The sequence below is a fragment of the Geotrypetes seraphini genome, chromosome 8, assembly GCF_902459505.1.
Source record: "Geotrypetes seraphini chromosome 8, aGeoSer1.1, whole genome shotgun sequence".
NCBI lineage: Eukaryota > Metazoa > Chordata > Amphibia > Gymnophiona > Dermophiidae > Geotrypetes > Geotrypetes seraphini.
The window spans coordinates 54,450,702-54,463,713 of record NC_047091.1 but is presented as its reverse complement, the minus strand read 5'-3'; the positions used below and the strand labels follow the sequence as shown (position 1 = coordinate 54,463,713).

At 41.9% G+C, this 13,012-nt stretch overlaps 1 protein-coding gene across 1 annotated transcript in view; it reads right to left on the bottom strand.

Moving 5' to 3' along the window:
* Positions 1-7,581, bottom strand: part of ITPKC (inositol-trisphosphate 3-kinase C) — a 186,149-nt gene extending 178,568 nt beyond the window's left edge. The window contains exon 1 of the mRNA XM_033955852.1: positions 7,493-7,581. The gene's annotated coding sequence lies outside the window, so the exon portion shown is untranslated. The remainder of the gene's footprint in view (positions 1-7,492) is intronic.
* Between the last annotated feature and the right edge of the window lie 5,431 nt (positions 7,582-13,012).

Below are 13,012 nucleotides of genomic sequence, written 5' to 3'. Positions count from 1 at the left end.
TCGGCTTTCTCAATGGAGAAGTTAAACAGTGAAGTACTTCAAGGATTAGTATTGAACATAAGAACATTCTTTTAACCAACCAACCGGGAATAGGGAGCATTGATTGAAGTGATTAGATTTGACGATAACGCTATATTATTCAATTATTAAAAACAGAAGATTGTAAGGAATTGTATGTGTGACTAGTAGTTATATGAGGGGGTGCTGAAAAGTTCTCAGCCAACCAAATGATATGGATGTGGTTCAGTGATTGGAAAATGTCAAAATGGAGAATTTTGTTTCTGCAAATTGGCACTTAATGAAATAAGGTAACACTTCAGATAACAGTGGCAAAATAATGCTCAGAATTTAGGAAGTTGATTGGTCAGGCTGAACTTTTCAGCACCGCCTCGTAATCTTAGGACTTGATTCTGCTAGCCAAAGCAGCAGAGGCAGGCATGGAAATCAAACCCAAATCTCCTGCATAGAACTGCAAAGCATCATTAGCTAAGCCATCAGCTGGGAACATGAGGAGGTCTGGAATACCAAGATCACAATCTAAAACGGTGAAACACCAGCAGGATTTTTTTTTCTCAACAGAAAGTTGTTTTCTTGGGCTCCCCACCAACTTTTAGCAAAGACATTGAAACCAGGGCAAAGGCTATATGGGCCCTCTGTCCAAATAAGAACCCACTCCAGATGTAGCTATTTTGCCTAATGGTAACACAGTAGCTGTAGATAAGCTTACCATCACTTATGATGTGGGATAAAGGCCAACCAAATTCCGGTTTTAGATTCAGCACTGAAACTGACCTGAAATCTTGGATCGGTTTCCAGGCAAAAATGGGTTGTCCAGAAAAAAACTAAAGTTGGGAAAACTGCAAATTTCAGTTTTTCCCATGAATTTGATTGTGCTTGATCAGAAAATATTTTTTTTTTAAAATTTTTAAACCCATTCTGGAATCAGTCAAAGCCATCGATTACATAACACACCTTTTCCTTAAAATTAGCTATTTTTTTTGCTTAATGGAGCAAATTTCTTGGTATTATAGCTATAACTTTTTATGTTTTCACACTCAGCAATAATAAACTGATAAAAAGAAATTATATGCAAAAAATCTAGCAGTAATTTTATTAAATGAACCTTCAATATCTGCACTTTATTGCAGAAAATAACAGAAATTTAACATACTTTGCTAATAGCTAAACACATACACTTCGGTATAGTCAACTACCAATGGCGTTCCACTCAAGCATTCAATGTCTTCTTGAGAAAAATCAGGATAAAGCCTGTGATGATGTGCAACTCCTTAGCGAAGTATTAGAGAATGACACGGGGACAAATTTGTCCCCATCCCCGCAGGAACTCAATTTCTCTGTCCCATCCCCGCAGGTTTTGTCACTGTCCCTCCCCCATCCCTGTAAGCTCCGCCTTAACCACACAACCTCAAACACTTACGATTTTCAAGAGTTTGAAGCTTGTGCAGATGAGGATGAAGCTTGCAGTAACGGGGCAGGAAAAGAACTTGCAGGGACGGGAAAATGAGTTCTCGCGGGGACGGGGAAAAAAATCTGTCCCTGTGTCATTCTCTATTATTTTCCACAGCAAAGTACATTGCTGAGTGTGAAAACATAAAAGTTATAGCTATAATACAAAGAAATTTGCTCCATTAAGCAAAATCAGTAGCATACCAAGGAGGGGGGCACTCCGCCCAGGGTGCATGCTCGAAGGGGGTACACAGCTGGCATACCGAGTCTGGGACCACCTGCCCTACTCTGCCGCTGCTGCTTTCCTGAACCAGCAGCTGCAGCAGTAAATTCAGCCATCGTGGGACTCTCCTTCACCTCTCCACGGCCCACCTCCTCAAACATCACTTCCTTGTTCCAGAGCAGAGCCAGCAGAAACAGAGAGATGCAGGAAGATCCCGTGATGGCTACATTTAAGTTTATAGCTGCTGGTTCCAGAAGCAAAACAGCAGTAGTGGGGAGGTGAGGGGACATGATACTGGATGAAACTGGGGTTCACAGAGAAGGAAAGAGAAGGGAGAAGGATACTGGTATGGAAGGGGGTGGAGGGAGAGAGAGGGATGGAACTAGGGTGCACAGAGAGGGAGAGAGAGACAGAAGGGAGAAGGATACTGGATGGAATTGGGTTGGAGGGAGAGGAGGTAGAGGCTGATGAAGTGGGGTGGATGGAGAGAGAGGGGGCAGACATTGGATTTTAGTGGAGGGGGATCAGATGCTGGACAGAAGTGGGGATGGGAGTGAGGGGAACAGATGCAGGAAGGAAATGGGGAGGAAAGAGGGGAGCAGACACTGAATGCAAGTGGAGAGAGGGGGGCAGATGCTAGATGGAAGGCATAATTAAAAAGGGTACATTTTGGAAAGGGGGAAAAGAATAGTTACTGAAATATTGGAGAGGGTGAGGGAACGAGGTGGCAAGCTGAAGTTAGACAGATTCAGAAAATAAATTGAGAAGGAAGATAAGAGAAAAAAAGGAAAGCGAAGGGAGAGTGAAATGCCAGACTGTGGGAGGGGGGGAGGAGGGAAAGGGAAGTCAGATGCCAGCCCAATGGGGGTGGAGTAAGAGATGGAAGAGAAGACAAAGTTTCTGGAAGGTGCACAGAAGGAGAAAAGATACCACATGGAAGGGGAAGAGAGGGCACATAGTAGAAGGAAGGGAGAGTGACAAAAAGATGAGGAAAGCAGAAACCAGAGACAAAAGGTAGAAAAAAATTGGTATTTTTTTAATTATTTTTTTTCTTTTGCTTTAGGATAAAGTAGTATTGTTGCTGTGTTAATAAATGTTTATAAATAGAAAATGGAAACAAGATGATCCTTTTATTGGACTCATTTTAATCCTTTTTTTTTTTTTAACTAATTCAGAGACCAAAACCCTTTTCCTCAGGTCAGAACAAGATACCTTAACAGCAGTATATTTTTACTGACCTGAGGAAAGAGGTTTTGGCCCCTGCAAGCTAATTGAAAAATGTATTAGTCCCATAGATGGATTATGCAACTGGTTAGCCACCAACTCACGGCAACATACACAGTGAGGAATCCACCCTGTGATGTTTCACAGCACAGTACAGGAGTGGTTTGCCATTGCCTTCTCCCGATTAGTCCAATAAAATGGTAATTATCTTATTTTCCATTTTTTGCTTTATTTTTATTTGTTAATTTGTAAAATGATGATTGCTATTTCTCTTTTTTTTTTAATTTACATCTGCTATCTTTATATTTTGCACAACATTAGGGGACATGCATCTGTTTCTGTGGTGTTGCATTGTATGCAGAGTCCGGCTTCTTGGTGGTTCAGTTTAACTTTTGTCTATATATTTCTATTTTTAGTTTGTAATTACATATTCCATACTGGGCGAGGGTGTTTTTGTGTTCTGTGTGTATGAAAGACATGGTTTTCTGTTAGTACTGGGACTGTGCAGGATCAATCTGTACTAGTCTGGTTTGTTTAGTTTTACAATAAGTATTGATGTGCTACTGTTCACTGCAGTATGTAAGATGCTGCCTTTTCCTAGGTTGTGCGACATGTGGATTATTACTAAAAGTCATATTTTTCATATAGAGGAGGGGGTGTTAAAAGTGGATGGGCCCCGGGTGTCACATATGTAGGTACGTCACTGGCAAAAATAGCAGCAAATTGTAATTAAAACAGAGGTTTAAGTAATCAGTGGCTTTGAGCGACCCCAGAATGTGCTTTAAAAAGAAGCTTTTCTGATCAAGCACAAATTCATGAGAAAAACTTCAATTCACAGTTTTCCTGGCTAGACCTACTGTGCATTTCCAACTGGAACCAAATTCCCCCCATACACTCTTCCTGCATGACCACCCAAAGATCCTCCACAGGCCTATCTTAGTGAAGCCCTAGTAGTCTAGTGGCCTCTTCAGGGACAGGAATTGACCTCACTTGTTCCTACCCTGTGCTCTGCTCCAATCCAAATGGCTGCCAAGACGGCAGCCATTTTCCAACTGGAACCAGCATGGGCAGAGGACTTGCTCCTGTTCATATTGCTTCCAATTGCAAAATGGCTGTCAGGACCTCCTGCAGCAGTCTTGGCATCCATTTAGCAACTGGAACCAACATGCTGGTTTCAGTCGGAAAATGAACTACCATAGGAAGTCTCAACAGCCATTTGGATTGGAGCAGCACACATGGTAGGAATGAGTGGAATCCATTCCTCTCCCTGAAGAGGCTACGAGACCACCAGAGCTTCAGGAAGAGCCTATGGCTGGTCAGGTGCGGGGGAGGAGGGAGGCTTAAGATCAGAGGGGCCTGTTTCATTTATAGATTCAGTTTCTACTGAAAGAGGTCAATTTCAGTCACAGATTCAGTTTCAGCAGAAGCCAAAAATCCTAGGTTCAGTTAGGCTCTAGTGTGGTGTCCTAGCAAGTCTCCCCCCACTTTCCGATACCTTCCTACTAATGAAAGGTTATTTTTTAACTGTAGTTTGTTACCTGCCTAATTTGCTGCGTGGCTTGTGTGTGTGATATGTTACTTTCCAATATTTATCATATTTCTTTTCCAAATTCCATGTATATTTGTAAACTGATGTGACCCGTCTGAAGGAAGACAGGTCTCTTGCCAGCCTAGGCTCAGGAATGTCACAGAATTAAAAGCCTGCATGTTCAGACCTTTCTTCAGACCATTCTAACAAAAAAATGAAAAGAAACATCTTGCTTAAAAAAAAAAAAAATCCTCTCACTTATGTGCAAGATTTACAGATATACAATCCACCCACACATTCATTTGTAAAGAACAGAGCTCTCAATCAACCTTCTGCAGCAAGCTAAAAACTTACTTCCAAAAGAGAAGTCAACTACTGAACTAAGTAGTAACCCACTTTCACCCAACAAAAAAACACAAACAAACGCACACTCATTCTCCATTGAGGGATCTGAAGCTATACAGGCAGGTTTACTAGCTTCGTTCCCAAGTAATAAGCTGCACACTGGCAGTTATTTCAAAGCTACTTCAATCCCAATAGACACACTACATTAACATGAAGTTATTCTATCTACTTACAGAGCATGTATTCAAAGCAGTCATATTGCGGAATTTAACCCCTTAAACACCTTCACATAATCTTGTTTATGCATTCTCTATCTGTAGATTAGCCCATACAAGTTTTTGTACAAGAAAGTTAAGCAACAGAGGGTGTCCAGTTATGCACCCTACATGGTTCCAGTCTGCATAAAACGCCATTTAGTACAGTGGTTCCCAAACCTGTCCTGGGGGACCACCAGCCAGCCGGGTTTACAAGATATCCCTAATGAATATGCATGAGAGAGATTTGCATACCTGTCACATTCATTATATACAAATCTCTGTCATGCATATTCATTAGGGATATCTTGAAAACCGACTGGCTGGTGGTCCCCCAGGACAGGTTTGGGAACCACTGATTTTTAGTACAATGCTGGTGATGAACAATCTGCAAATGGTATGGTGAGACCTTCTGAATCAGCTTACAGAAGCAGCAGTACTAGAAAACCTAAATACAGTATATAATACTGTTACAGCCATCTTATTTTCACAATTTAATATATATAATTTCCAAGAAAATATCAGTATTAAACAAGATTTTAAGTTATTCCTTGTTAATGAATGCCAGTAACTGAGGAGAGAGAAGCAGAAAAAAACTAGCATATCTAAAGTACAAATATTCACTCAAGTGCATGTTGGGGGTGGGGGGTGGGACTAAAAGTCTTCACCAGGTGTAAAGCATGAACAAAACACAGACCAACAAGTGAATTGGGGGGGGGGGGAGAGAAAAATATTCACCAGTGTATGTAAATCGTGCTTTACATAGTAATTAAGATTTTCATTCCCCTCCCCAATCCAATTCGTGTTAAGGGTCTGTGCTATATTTATAATTTACACACATTAGTGAATATTTTCCTCTTCTTCCACTCACACCTATGCATTTGAGTTGATCTGTACTGTTTTCATGGTTTACACCTGGTGAAGATTTCCTTAGCCATCCCTATGCATTTGTGTGTTGCAGGTCTGTGTTGTAAATACAGCACAATGGAATCAACAGCATACCAAATGACATGGTGAACTTTAAAGGGCAAGAGATTTATATACAAATATTCCATCTTTGCCTCTATCAGTTATATCAATTTTATAAGTTATTTACGGGTTGGGGGAAAATGCTTTTTTTATTACATAGTGATGTAAATATAGAGACAGATACAATATAAGCTTGAATCCATCATCTTGGGTGACAGGTCAAATGCGCGCAAGACAAAAGTGCGTAGACAAAAACGCCAAAACAAATCAGCGCAAGACAACCGAGCGCAGGAATAACTCAGCGCAAGACAATTCACAGGTCAAATGCGCGCTATTGTCTTGCGCACATTTGACTATGAACCATCATCTTGTCTCTCTATCAACCTGCCTCGAGCCTTGTCCAATAAAAATGGTCTATAAATTAGTTTAAGTTAAAAATGTTTAAATTCTGGAAAAAAAATCAGGATGATATTTCTGAACGTGCCACCCTCTTGGTTAATTTTGCCTCCGAGTCTTGTAAAAGTATGGTTTTGAAAAATTATTTCTTGAAAAAAAGATTTCCTGTTCTGTGGGCAGAAACTACAAATGTTTCCAGATGTTTGTAGGGCGACCCAATATAGGCGGAAACAATTTCTTCAGTATAAATCTCGAGCACTTTCATTGGGAGCTACTTTTTTCTTAAAATTTCCTGCCAAATGTGTGATTACCTATCAAAATATATCATGTGCTTTCTTTGAACCTGATCAGTTGGAAAGATGCCTATTAGATAGACAAATGTTCAAATTAAGATATAAACTTAAAATATATTATTTACAGGCATGTTTTTATTCTTTGTTTAAATATGATTATGAATGTTTTCTCTCTTTTCCTTGATGTGGACTCATGTTTCTTTAGAACATTGTATGTATAATAAATTGTTATACTCAAATAAATTTTTAAAAATGTTAAGATTCACACAAGTGGGGGGGTTTTTTTTGGGGGGGAGGGAGGAGGGAAAACAACAGAGATCCCCAGCACAATCGGTAGGGGGTGGAAGAGGAAGAAACTCTTTAAAAGCTAGTATTTAGGTTAGGGGAAAAAAAACAAAAACCTAAGTACAAACTTTTTATTCCAAGGGAGTTGGAAAGGAAACCTCAAAATAAGAAGGGGGTTCGTGCACCAATACTGCACCAGTAAAACTAGTGAGAATAGAGACATATAAGGGAAGAAGAGGATGAAGCTGGGAGTTGGGTTACAAGTCACTCGCGCTGTTATCACCTACTTTGCAGAACCACTGACCAGAGAGGAAGTAAACAGGGGGGGAGGCAGCCCGCTCTGTCTAGTTAGCACTGCAACGTTCCCTTAAACAGTAGTCTTGCCCGGGAGTCATTTTATTTCGTGCGAGAAACGCTTTAGTCTGTCACTTCTAAAGTCACGGGGAGGGACAAAGAAAACACCCTGACACGGAAAACCATCCCCCACTGCACACCGGAAAACACTCACCAGCCACGACTCCCATCTTCGGCAGCCCCTACAGTCACTCCATGCACCGCAAACAACTCAAGACCCACTCACTGAGCCTGCACCACCGGCTACTGACTAACGTCGCGAGCCACTGGGCAGAGAGAGGCGAGGGCGCTGGGACACGCCCATCCCAACCGCCAACCAATAGCGGGGGTGGTGGGCGGTGCTGGGCCGCCGAGGGCTGTCCTTCGTTTCCCTAGTGGGTGGAGTTTTGAGCTAGCGGCTGCGCCTCTTCCTCGTACAGTTTTTGGAACTGAAGAAGGAAACCACCCCCCCCCAAAAAAAAAACCCAAAAAAAAACAGTGATGTTCGGTAGGTCGCTGCGCGTGCTCGGGTATTCTTTAGCGCGGGGTGCGGTATTTACACGCCAGAAGGAGAGACAAGGACAAAACACTAAATGGCGTCTAAAGACACAACTCATTAAGCGCGGATTCTTAGTTTGCATTCTCACCTTGGTGTAAACGTTCACACCTACCTGCAGGTATTTAGGCGCATAAATGCAAGTATTCTATAAAACCCCCGTTTTTACAAAGCCACGGTAATGATTCTCACACTGCAATTGCGATGCTGCCCATTCAGTTCCTTTAGACTGCATAGAATTTGCTGCGCCAGGACAGGCTACTGTGGCTTTGTAAAAGGGGCACTAAATGGGAACTTCCAAGTACCTAATTTTTATTTTTATTTTATTGTAACCCGTTCTGAGCTTCTGGGGAGGACGGGCTATAAAAATGAACAAATAAATATATAAATGCTTGGCACTAGGTTAGGAGGCGCCAGGGGTGGTGGTGCCCCCTCCCACGCTCTCCTCTCCACCTCCACTGCTCCTTCCACACCCCCAAACTACACAAGTGCCCTCCCTTCCCACCCCCTACCTCTTTAAATCTTCGCAAGCAGCTTCTCTAGCCTGCTGCTCATGCTGGCATTGGCTTTCCCTCTGATGTCACTTCCTGGCCCCGCAACCCGGAAGTGATTTCAGAGGGAGCCAGGCCAGCGCAAGAAACAGGCTAGAATAGCTGCAAGGCAAAGATTTTAAAGAGGTATGGGGAGGGAGAAAGGGAGGGCGAGAGTGTGGCACTGAGGGGGTGGAAAGGTGCCAGAACCCCCACCAAGACAGCGCCCCAGGCTGAGCATGCTCTTGACCTAGGGTTACCAGGATCCCTGCACACTTCAATGTAGCGCTTCAAAAATTTCATGCACTGAAAAACAGCGCATTATGCAGCTGCAACTGCGGTGTCTTCTGTTCTGAAAGCTCCAAAAGACAGATTTCCTCTGGCCACAGATTCCATGTCTTGGTTGTATGATGTGTGGAGGGGAAAAAATGCTTTCTATGATTTGTTTTCAATTTGCTGGTCATTGGAATATCCTCTTGTTTTAGGTTAAACAACCAACTGTAACTTCCTGGGTAATTGACCCAACCTCTTGTAATATAAGCTGACCTTGAACTGAATAGGTAAAATAGAAAACCTCATTAACATAACATTACCTATTTAACTATTGTATCCTGATCTTGGTCTTATAAATCTCCATCATATCACCTCAGTCGTAGGCATTGAAACTGGGGGTCCACAGGGACCATAGCCTCCCCCTACAAAAAAAAAAAAAATTGGCGATAGGAGCTCTCATGCGGCTCACAGCTCCCTGCTGGGTTCCAAGGCCCCCCTTACTTAAAAAACTGCAAGGCATCGATTCTGTATTGCCAGGGTCCTTCTCTGCACTATTTTTTGCTGCGGTCCTCCCCCACTGTGAAGCAACTTCCTGTTTCCGGTTGGGTGAACCGCAACAAAGGAACTGTGCAGAGGAGGCCATGGGTAGTGCAAAAAAATTGCTCCTGTGTTGGTGATCCTGAGGTGAGGGGAGCTTAGGAACTGGGTGGGGAAGTTATGTGGTGGAATGCAGGGATAGAGGGAGGAAGAAGGAAAAGATGCTGAATGGGAGGGGCAAAAAGGAGAGGAATAGGGGACACATAGAAAGAGGGGAGGGGAAGGAGATAGTGGCATATAGATGGAGGGGAAGGCAAGAGGGGAGGGAAAGGAGATGGTGCGCATGGATGGAAGGAAGTGGAAGAGGAGAGAAGAAATGGTGCACATGGATAAGAGGAAGTGGAAGAAGAGGGAAGAGATGGTGCACATGGATGGAGGGATGGGGAAAAGAAAAGAGGGAAGGGATAGTGCCATGGATGGAGGGATAGGGAAGAGAAGATAGGAAAGAAATGTTGCACATGGATGGATGGGAAGGAAAGAGAAGAGATGGAAGAGGTGGTACACATGGATGGAGGAGAGGGGAAGAAATGGAAAGTTAGATTTGAGGAGGCAGAAAAATGGAAGAAAACTGAATATGAAAATTAGTGCCAAAGATGGTGTAGTGCAAAAGGTGAAAAGGAGAGGAAAGAAACAGCAAATGTATAAGGAGGCTTTGGAATAAGATAATCATTTAAAAATTTGTTAGATAACAAAGGTAGGAAAAAATGTTTCATTTTCAATTTAGTAATTGAAATATATCAATTTTGAAAATTTACATCTGTTGGTTTTATATTTTGAACTGTTCAGGAAGAAATGCATTTCTTTCTATTTCTTTTGTGGTGTTCTACAGTATGTGCAGAGTCTGGCATATTAGGGTTTCATTTGTATACAGTAGTACTTTTTGTTTGTGGGTTTGAATTTAAAAAGGGTTTTTTCTGTTTTCTGCATGTGTGACAGGTGTTCTGGTGGGGATAGAAGTCCAGAAACTTTGGTTGGTGACATGGCCTCAAGTAGGAAGATATTTGTTGGCTCTCCTTCAGTTTTTATGGACTCGAAACAGCCCCCACCCCCAGCTTAAAAATTAGCGAAGACCACTGTCCTACTGCCTACTGTATTTTTGCAGTGATTTGTGTTGAGAGTGGGCATTGAAGAACTCACAACACATAAGAACATAAGAATAGCCTTACCAATGGTCCATCTAGCCCAGTATCCCGTCTTCAAAGAGGCCAATCCAAGTTACAAGCACCTGGCAAAAACCAAATAGCAGCATTGTGCAATGTATGTTGTTTATTAAAATTAAATACTGTAGTTACAGGATACTGTGCTAGATGAACCATTGGTCTGACACAGTATTGCTATTCTTATGCTCTTTGCAGGGTTTTGTATTACTTCTTTGGTACTGAAGGGGAGTTTTCTGTAGCAGTTACTGAGGAGACATTGCATCTGCCTTGACCTCTCTGAAAAAAGCAGAATATAAATGATAGTTAATTAAAATGTTCTATGCGTACAGTGTGCTTTGTACAGTTTAATTATGTGGTTACCATTATGTATTGTTAATAAGATTATATTGTGTGTATATGAAGAATGAATGGAAGAAATGGCATTACAATTAGAACTATTATTATGGGGTGAGGTCTGGTTTGGGGCTTGGGTGTCGTCTAGGGTGGAGCTTTTGGGCACCCCCCCCCCCCAACAAACAAGCATTCCGCTGTCTATGCCCTTAGTTATATCTTCTCTAAGATGAAGAGCCCTAACCTGTTTAATCTTTCTTCATAAGAAAGTGTTTCATCCCCTTTATCACTTTTGCTGCTCTTTTCTGAACTTTTTCTAGTTATATCCTTTTTTAAGAAGGGATGACCAGAACTGCACACAGCATTCAAGATACAGTTGCACCAAAAACCTACTTAGAAACATAATGATATTCTTAGTTTTGTTCCCCATCCCTTTTCAAATACTGTAATCACTAACATTTTATTTCAGCCATAAGGTTGAAAATGACATGGTCTTGAAAAATGGACCAAGATGGCGTCGGGGCCAGAAGCGAGCGCAGAGCATCTCTGTGGATGAAATCCTAACAGATGCCGATAGTTACCTTGGAGTGATCTTTTTCCTCTTTGATGGTGGGGAAACGAAAAGATAGTACCTGACCAAGTCCACCAGCGACCAAGAACCCGTGGCAATTGCTGCAGACAACCATCCCAGGAGTAACTGTGCGCCATGTGACAGAGAAATTGTCGGCTTCGGGAGGGACGCCTGAACCAATGGCATCCTTTAGCTTAGAACAGGTTTTTTTAAATCCCGGATCAGGGGCAGGCTCTACTCCAACCCGGAAGGGAGAGCCCAGCATGCACAGAAATGAGGGATTGTCATCAAGTCTTGGAGGAGCAGCGGGAGAGAAGTTGTTAAGAGAGATTGGTCCCGCTGAGGCCCTGATATTGGCACCCTGCGAAGTGGCTACAGGAACTTCAGCCATCCGGTGGGAGAACATACAATTTGGAGAATTGGTGGAGCTTGACATAGTTAATTTGGATGCGCTATGGAAGGCTATCGAAATCATGGACTCCAACTTGAGGAAGGCAGTGACTACATTACGGAATGACTGTGTCTCTATCAACTCCACGGTGTTTATACTCATGGTGAATTGCTGAGAGAACATGGTGAGAGTATCCAAAAACATGAAGAACAGATTAATTAAATTAAGACTTTAGAAATTGAAATTATTAAGGAGAGGTCATATATCCAGAAAAAGTTAGAATTTATGGAAAATAAAGGAGAAATAATTTGAGAATGTTGAATTTTCCAAAATCTCCAATTATTTCAGCTGTTGAAATGGTACGGAGATATATGAGAGATATTGTTGATTTCTGCAGAGAATTTACCACCAATATTGAGAGCTCAATATTTACAGAATGACATGGGGGACAAATATTTCCCCGTCCCCGCGGGAACTAATTTTCCCGTCCCCGCAAATTCTTTTCTTGTCCCTGTCCCATTCCTGCAAGCTCCATCCTCATCTGCACAAGCCTCAAACACTTTAAAATCATAAGTGTTTGAGGCTTGTGCGGTTAAGGCAGAGCTTACAGGAATGGGGTAGGGACACGGACAGTGACAAAACTTGCGAGGATGGGATAGGGAAATTGAGTTCCTGAGGGGATGGATAAAAATTTGTCCTCGTGTCATTCTCTACTCAATATATTGCTATTGGGAATAAAATAGGAAGTTCAACTCCTACTGGTAGGGTTGATGGTGAGATGAATCTAACAAAATTTCTAGAAAATTCTTTGGAAGTAATTACAGAGAGGACTTCCCTTATTGTGACATTTGCTTTGGAATTTGATAAGGACTTAATTCTTCGGACTTATTTCAGACATATTAATAAGCAATTTCTAGGTTCAACAGTACGTTTGTTTCCAGATATATCTCAAGTAACACAGAGAAGAAGGAAGTCCTTGCCTTGGGAGCATCCTTTATATTAAAATTTCTTGCAAAATATTGTGTTTCATTAGGTAGAAAAGAGAAGGCAGAGGTGAGAAATGATTGAAGTCTACAAAATCCTGAGTGGAGTAAAACGGGTACAAGTGGATCGATTTTTCACTCTGTCAAAAATTACAAAGACTAGGCGACACTCGATGAAACTGCAGGGAAATACTTTTAAAATCATTAGGAGGAAATATTTTTTCACTCAGAGAATAGTTAAGCTCTAGAACACGGTGCCAGAGGTTGTGGTAAAAGCAGATAGCGTAGCTGGTTTTAAGAAGGG